The 8,224-nt window shown below is 45.2% G+C and overlaps 1 pseudogene; it reads right to left on the bottom strand.

The window, feature by feature from the left end:
- Positions 1–7,034: 7,034 nt before the first annotated feature.
- On the bottom strand, positions 7,035–7,324 carry LOC108592009 (mitochondrial import inner membrane translocase subunit Tim8 B pseudogene; annotated as a pseudogene).
- Between the last annotated feature and the right edge of the window lie 900 nt (positions 7,325–8,224).

Genomic DNA, 8,224 nt, shown 5'->3' with positions numbered 1-8,224 from the left:
CCACCTCAGCCTCCCAAGTAGCTGAGACTACAGGCGCATGCCACCATGCTACTTTTTGCATTTTTAGTAGAGACGGGGTTTCACCATATTGGCCAGGCTGGTCTCAAACTCCTGAACTTGTGATCCACCCGCCTCAGAATCCCAAAGTGCTGGGACTACATGTGTGAGCCACTGCACCTGGCCTAGCCATTTGTTTTTCTTGCAGAGAACTTCTCCTCATCTGCTTCTATCATGAATTAACCATCACAAATCATATGTTCCATTGGTCATAATGACTGGTCACAAAAATCATAATAGTTTACATGAGGTGAGACTTTTCAGCTTATAAATACTATTATGTCCCATGATCTCATTTTATATTTGCCACAAACCTGATAGTAAACACTGACATCTCATTTTACAGCTGAGAAAACTCAGGGCTGAGAGAGTTGTCTCACACAATCCACATGCCACCTCTGTGCTCTGAACCCAGATCTTCAGATTCCTGTTCATAGCAGCATCATTCACAACAGCCAAGAGGTGGAAGCAACACAAGTGTCTATCGATGGATGAATTGTTACACAAAATGTGGTGCATCCATACAGTGGGATATATTACACAGCCTTAAAAAAGAGGGAAATTGCCAGGTGCAGTTGTAATGGTTACTGCCGAGTTTAAAATGAGGAAACTGAGGCCAGTATAAGAACAATTAGATGCCAATTTATTTATCTTCCAGACGAGGTTCTGTGGTCCTGGGTAAGGAGGCCAGAGAAGTTGCGCTTGACTTCTAAGGGCAGGGGCTTTTATGGGGGTTAGAGTGGGGGCTGGCCTAGGATGCATGGGATGGGCTGCCATTGGGTAAGGCTCAGCGGGATTATTTCCATTTTCGCGGGTTCAGCTGTATAGTTTAGTGCTGAGAGTGCACAGTTTAGTGCTGAGGTTCAAATGCATAGCTTGGTGCTGAGAGTGCATAGTCTAGTGCTGAATATAGACCTGGGGGCAGAATGCAGAAGTGGGCGAGGGGAGCCCGCATGGAGGAGCCAGATGCTGAGTAATGTGTTCTGCCTGATAAGCTGTTATCAGGCATAGAGAGGGGTGGGTGTTGTTCATCCGGCTCTTAGCAAGGCTATCAGCCTTATAGCAGTGACTCACACCTGTAATCCTAGCACTTTGGGAGACCGAGGTGGGCAGCTTACCTGAAGTCGGTACCAGACTGACCAACATAGGGAAACCCCATCTCTACTGAAAATACGAAAATGGCCGGGCCCAGTGGCTCACACCTGTAATCCCAGCACTTTGGGAGGCCGAGGTGGGTGGATCACGAGGTCAAGATATTGAGACCATCCTGGTCAACATGGTGAAACCCCGTCTCTACTAAAAACACAAAAATTAGCTGGGCATGGTGGCATGTGCCTGTAGTCCCAGTTACTCAGGAGGCTGAGGCAGGAGAATTGCCTGAACACAGGAGGCGGAGGTTGCGGTGAGCTGAGATCGCGCTATTGCACTCCAGCCTGGGTAACAAGAGCGAAACTCCATCTCAAGAAAAAAAAAAAAGAAAATACAAAAATTAGCCAGGCATGGTGGCAGGTGCCTGTAATCCCAGCTACTTAGGAGTCTGAGGCAGAATTGCTTGAAGCCAGGAGGCAGAGGTTGCAGTGAGCTGAGATCGTGCCACTGCCCTTTAGTCTGGGTAACAGAGCAAGACTCAAAAAAAAAGAAGGAACTCCCATCACATGCTACAACATAGATGAACCTCCAGGACATTATGCTGAGTGAAATAAGCCAGTCACAAAAGTACAAATACTGTGTGATTCCACTCATATGCCATATGTAGAGGAGGTGAATTCATAGAGACAGAAGCCGAGTGGGAACCAGGAGTTAGTGTTGAACAACAGTTACAGCGCAGGCAGATGAAGGTTCTAGAGGTGGATGATGACAGTGGCCACACAGGGATGTGAACGCTCTCACATGCCACTCAACTGTGTACTTAAAAATGGCTAAGATGCCCGGAGCGTAGTGGCTGACACCTGTAATCCCAACACTTTGGGAGGTCGAGGCAGGTAGATCCCCTGAGATCAGGAGTTCGAGACCAGCCTGGCCAACCTGGAGAAACCCCATCTGTGCTGAAACAAAAACAAAATTAGCTGGTGGCGCACACCTGTAATCCCAGCTATTCGGGAGGCTGAGGCAGGAGAATTGCTTGAACCCGAGAGGCCCAGGTTGTGGTGAGCAGAGATTGCCCCAGTGCACTCCAGCCTGGGCAACAAGAGCAAAACTACGTCTCAAAAATAATATGAAATAAAATAAAATTTAAAAAAATGGCTAAGATGGTATTTTATGTTATGTCTTTTTTACCGCAATTTGAAATAAACAAAGAGAGGCCTTGGGAGTGTGGTCACGTCGCCTGCTCCCCGGCTGCAGTCACCAGGAGCCTTCCGCGCTGCGAGATGGGCTTCCCGGAACCCCAGTCTCTGTCGCTCTTTCTGCTGACCGCTAACACGGGGTGGGAATGGGGGGTCGCCTATCCTGGCTGCCCCCTGCGCGCCCAGGCCCTTCAGGGGCTGCGAACTGCTAGGTCCTGCCGCAGCGGCGCGGGGTGCACGAGCCCCGTCTGGCCGGGCACTCCAGAGCCTCGCTGAGGACTCCCGGTCTCTTCGCACCCCCTCCGAAGGCACTCGCAGCCAGATCTCCCCTCCCCTTCCTTTGGTCTTGTGAGAACGCAGTTATCCGGAGCCCTCCTGTCTCTCCGCCGTTTCTCCGCCCCCTGCTCCCACCGGGGTTCCCCTCTAACCAACACCTCGTGCTGAGCCGCACCTTCCAGGCTAGTTCTCACGGTGGATGCCTGGGTGAAGAAAGCATTTCCCTTTTTTCAACAAGAGAAGCACAAAATAAGTCAAATCCTTGGCTGGGCGTGGTGGCTCACGCCTGTAATCCAAGCACTTTGGAGGCCAAGGTGGGCGGATCCCCTGAGGTCGGGAGTTCAAGATCAGCCTGACCCAACATGGTGACACCCCTTATTTTAAATTAAAAAAAAAAAAAAAGGTAAATTCAAGATGTTATGGTTCAAATTTCAAATCTGCCGCTGAGTTCTATATTCAGCAAAATCCTATTATTATCTGTGTTTATTTTATGCGGTTTTGAGGATCCTGTTCAGTTCTACAAGTTTAATAAACACCCAGTATATGACTGGCACTATCCAAGAAGAGATGTCTTCTCTCCCTTCCTCTGTTCCTTCAATAAATATATTTTGCGTACCTGCTGTGAGCCAGACACTGTACTGCGTATTGGGGCTACCCGTGAGGAAGGCAGATGTAAGGTTCAAATGAGGCAAGTGAGGCCAGTTATTGAAATAAAGAAATTTTTTTTTTTTTTTTTTTTTTTTGAGACGGAGTTTCGCTCTTGTTACCCAGGCTGGAGTGCAATGGCGCGATCTCGGCTCACCGAAACCTCCGCCTCCTGGGTTCAGGCAATTCTCCTGCCTCAGTCTCCTGAGTAGCTGGGATTACAGGCACGCGCCACCATGCCCAGCTAATTTTTTGTATTTTTAGTAGAGACGGGGTTTCACCATGTTGACCAGGATGGTCTCGATCTGTTGACCTCGTGATCCACCCGCCTCGGCCTCCCAAAGTGCTGGGATTACAGGCTTGAGCCACCGCGCCCGCCGGTTATATTCTTTTTTTTTTTTTTTTTTAACAACCTCCCACGTTAAACATAGTTCTGTTTTTTCTTAACTTCCTGTTTCCTGGCAATAAACCTCCCTTTACTGACTCTTTTCTTTCTATTTTTTTCTTAAGATAGAGCCTTGCTCTGCTGCCCAGGCTGGAGTGCAGTGGCACGATCTCGGCTCACTGCAATCTCTGCCTTCCAAGTTCAAGCAATTCTCCTGCCTCAGTCTCCTGAGTAGCTGGGATTATAGGTGCCCACCACTATGCCCGGCTAATTTTTGTATTTTTAGTAGAGACAGGGTTTTGCCACGTTGGCCAAACTGGTCTCGAACTGCTGACCTCAGGTGATCCGCCTGCCTGGGCCTCTTGCAACTGACTCTTTTCTTATGTTGATCAAAATTAAGTTTCCCCTAGCGAGTACCCTGAGAGGCTAGGGCTCTGTGTAGGAAGGAACTATCCGGAAAAGGCGGTTCCTTCTAGAAAAGGCTGGGGGGTGGGAGCCACCTGGTGGCCGGAGCTGTGCAGACTACAGCTGTATAATGAGGCAAGAGCCTTTGGTTTAAAAAGGAACAGGCACAGACTCCTGTGGCTGGCGCAGTGGTTTTGCCGGCACCTTGGCGCGGCAGCTCTTGGTGCAGAGTAAACGGGATTGGTTCCCCTTCTGACCGAGGTTTGGAGCTCTGGGAAGGCAGAGTCGCCTATTAGGGACACAAGAAGGAAGCCAGACTGGAGATTCCCCGGGCAGAAAAGCACCATCAGTCTTAACGCCACTGTTTTGGCCGGCGCAGGGGGTCGCTCATATTTCGGCCCTGGGAATTAACAACTTGGACGTCCACTCAGAGACCTAATTGGAAAGTTGGTAATTACAAAGATGACAGGTGGATAAATTTACAATGATGGGAAGAAACCAGCGTAAAAAGGCTGAGAATACTCAAAATCAGAATGCCTCTCCCTCTACAGGGCATCGCAGTTCCTCATCAACAAGGTAACAAGGCTTGATGGAGAACGAGCACATCCCATTAACAGAATCAGGCTTCAGAAGATGGATAATAAGAAACTTCTGTGAGTTAAAAGAACATGTTGTAGCCCAATGTAAAGAAACTAACAACTTTGAAAAAAGGTTTGACGAAATCCTAATGAGAATAGACAACTTAGAGAGGAATATAAGTGAATTAATGGAACTGAAGAATACAATACAGGAACTCCGAGAAGTATGCACTGGTTTAAACACTCGAATTGTTCAAGCAGAAGAAAGCATATCAGAGGTCGAAGTCCAACTTAATGAAATAAAACGAGAAGACAAGTACTCAGAGATTTTATTACCACCAGGCCTGCTTTACAAGAGCTTCTGAAAGAAGCATTACACATAGAAAGAAACAACCAGTATTGGCCTTTCTAAAAATAGACCAAAAAGTAAAGAGCATCAACATAAAGAAGAATTTACATCAACGAATGGATAAAACAGCCAGTTAACATCAAATGGCAGTAATTCTAAATTTCAGTTGACTAAATCCCCCAATCAAAAGATACAGCCAAAACTCAACAGTATGCTACATCCAGATCCATTTCACTCGCAAGGATACACAAAGACTCAAAACAAAGGGATGGAGAAAGATTAACCAACAAAATGGAGAGCAAAAATAAATAAATAAATAAAAAGCAGGAGCTGCAATTCTCGTATCTGATAAAATAGATTTTAAAGCAACAAAGATATAGTGGTAAAAGGATCACTGCAACAACAAGAGCTAACGATCCTAACACCCAGATACGAGACTTAGACTCAATGAGACAGAAAATTAATAAGGATATCAAGGACTCGAACTCAGATCTGGAACAAGTAAACTTAATAAATATTTATAGAGCTCTCCACTTCAAATACATAAAATATACATTCCTGTCAATACCACATCACACCTACTCATAGGTTTAAATGATATACTGATTGGCCATTATTAATACCCATTTTTTTAAGAATAAAGCAATATTTCCGTTCTCTCTCCCACTTTTTCTTCCTCTTACTCTACTTCACTCCTTGTTTTTCTTTCCTTCTCTCAAAAAAAAAAAAAAAAAAAAAAGAAATCAACTTGTAGACCTCTAGATCCAGGTCGGCAATGTCTCTCTCATTGCCTGATTTCCTTCCTTCCCTGCTCTCCCTTCCTTTCTCTGTCCCTCCCTTCCTCCTTTCCTCCCTTCCTCCCTTCCTAAAATAAATAAATAAATAAATAAAAATAAAAAGGAACAGGCTGCAGAGCTGAAGTATTTGTCAAAGTAATAAAAACGTTTAAATGAGTCATTTGGTTTATAGCAACTCCTAGGAAACGCTTTTCTAAACAATTTAGTCTGTTGAGTGCATACAGTACTGGTTTCTGCTAGAGCATTGTTCACATAATTGAAAAACTTGCAACTTAGACTTGAGCAGCACTTCCCAAAGTGTGGTCTGTGGCCTTCAGGGGCACCACGAAGTCCCCCTTTTCAATTGCATCCCTGGGGGATCCTGGACTTTCTCCATCTACTTCAAACAAAACATACTGTGATAGGTCAAACGTGGAAGCAGAAATAAGAATTCTACCATCTGTGACTGGATGCAATGGCTCAGGCATATGATCCCAGCACTTTGGGAGGTCGAGGTGGGCAGATCACTCAAGATCAAGAGTTCAAGACCAGCCTGGCCAACATGGTGAAATACCATCTCTACTAAAATAAAAAAATGTACAAAAATACAAACAAATTAACTGAGCATGGTGGTGCACATCTGTTAATCCTAGCTACTCGGGAGGTTGAGGCAAGAGAATCGCATGAACACAGGAGGCAGAGGTCACAGTGAGCCCAGATCACACCACTGCACTCCAGCCTGGGTGACAGAGCAAAACAACGTCTCAAAAAAAAAAAAAAAAATTCCATTATTGCTATTAAACTAGATATTCAAGAAATTTGCAAAATGTAAACCAATGCCGCTGATGCCACTAATTTTATTTTGGGAAATAGTTATTTTGCATAACACATGTTATTTCTGTTACCATGTAGTTGGTTCAAAATGATCATTTTTCCATTTATATTGTTTAATTTTCTCTATTTTAATTTTTAATATAGATAATTTTAATATATATGATCTTTAATATAATTTTTAATATGATAGATGCACTTCCTTTCTGTCCCGTCACTTCACACACATGAATTCGTCTGAGGTCCTTAATAATTTTTTCTTTTTTTAGTCAGATAATTCACATTATGGAATAACTGATGTGATAGAGCCTGGAATTTCTGAATTCCAAATAAATAAATTTCACTCTTTAAACATTTCATCTTTCACTTTTTAGCACCAACAGACTTGATAACAGCCTGATGCTGATCTGACAATGGGCTGACGACCTTCCCCCACTGGCCCTTCAGTCTGCTTAATAACAAGTCATTTGCTTCTGTCATTCTTCTAGGGGATGGCCTACTGCCCTCCTTTCTGTACAATCTGGGCAAACCGACTGATGATGGCAAGAGTGGTGTCAATGAAGCAGTCTACACAGCTGGAGAGATTTTCAGTGCGAGAATCGAGGCGATTCCCTGGCTTCTCCACACACTTATCCCAGCACAGTTCCATGAAATGATGCACCTGTGCAGTAAACTGCGCCCTCTGCTGTTGGGCAGCCACCAAGCGTTGCTTCATCGGCTTCACCCAGCTCCGCCATTGTCTGCCTCAGGCTCGGCACCGGTCCTTAATAATTTTTAAGAGTGTAAAGGGACCCTAAGCTCAAAAAGTTCTGGAACCATTGGACTAGAGCAATGTGTCATCAGGGCGTTCAAAACAGCACAGAATTTGGCATTCCTCTGGAGGAGTTACTGCGTGATGAATTGAATCGGGTTCATTTGCAGTCGTGTTTCCGTCAACCTCTGTATTGAAGGCCCAGTTAACTCTACTTACCTTGTTACTTGTGTAGACACCTCGTACATACCACTCCAAATCTTTGGACACCCTTAGACGCTTGCTCCACCCCGCTGTGTCCAGCTGTCTGTGACCAGCAGAGACCAGCTGTCTGTGGACCCTGCCAGCTCCACATGGCAGCCCAAATGGCACCCACCTCACAGGACCCTGGTCCCCCACACTTGAGAAACCCAAAGTAAGTTCAGAGAAATAGAAGCCCATGGGGCGAATCTTTGACCAATGAGCTTAGGAACAAGCAGATACGTTTTTTTTTTTTTCCTCTCCTGATTGACACAGTCAGTGCCGAGATCCAGGCCTCTCCAGAAACAGGCTGAGAAGCCCAATCAGTTGTGCTAGATGCTCAATGGTGACCAGCTCCTTAGCCCAAAACTCTAGAACTCTGTAAGTTAAGGTTATTCAGAGTTTACCATTTCACCACATTCTCAGCATCTACAAACTATAAACTCTTCAAAGAATAGTAGTAGCGTTTTCATGACATTTATTTTGTGTCTAATCTGACCCTAAGTCATGAGAATTAAAGGAGCAGTTTCTAAAATCTCAATCTCCTAAAAATGAAGCTTTAAGGCCAGGCACAGTGGCTCACGCCTGTGATCCCAGCACCTTGGGAGACTGGGGCAGGTGGAACAGGAGTCAGGAGATTGAGACT

Source organism: Callithrix jacchus, chromosome 5, assembly GCF_049354715.1.
Source record: "Callithrix jacchus isolate 240 chromosome 5, calJac240_pri, whole genome shotgun sequence".
NCBI lineage: Eukaryota > Metazoa > Chordata > Mammalia > Primates > Cebidae > Callithrix > Callithrix jacchus.
This window is presented reverse-complemented; position numbering and strand designations above follow the sequence as displayed.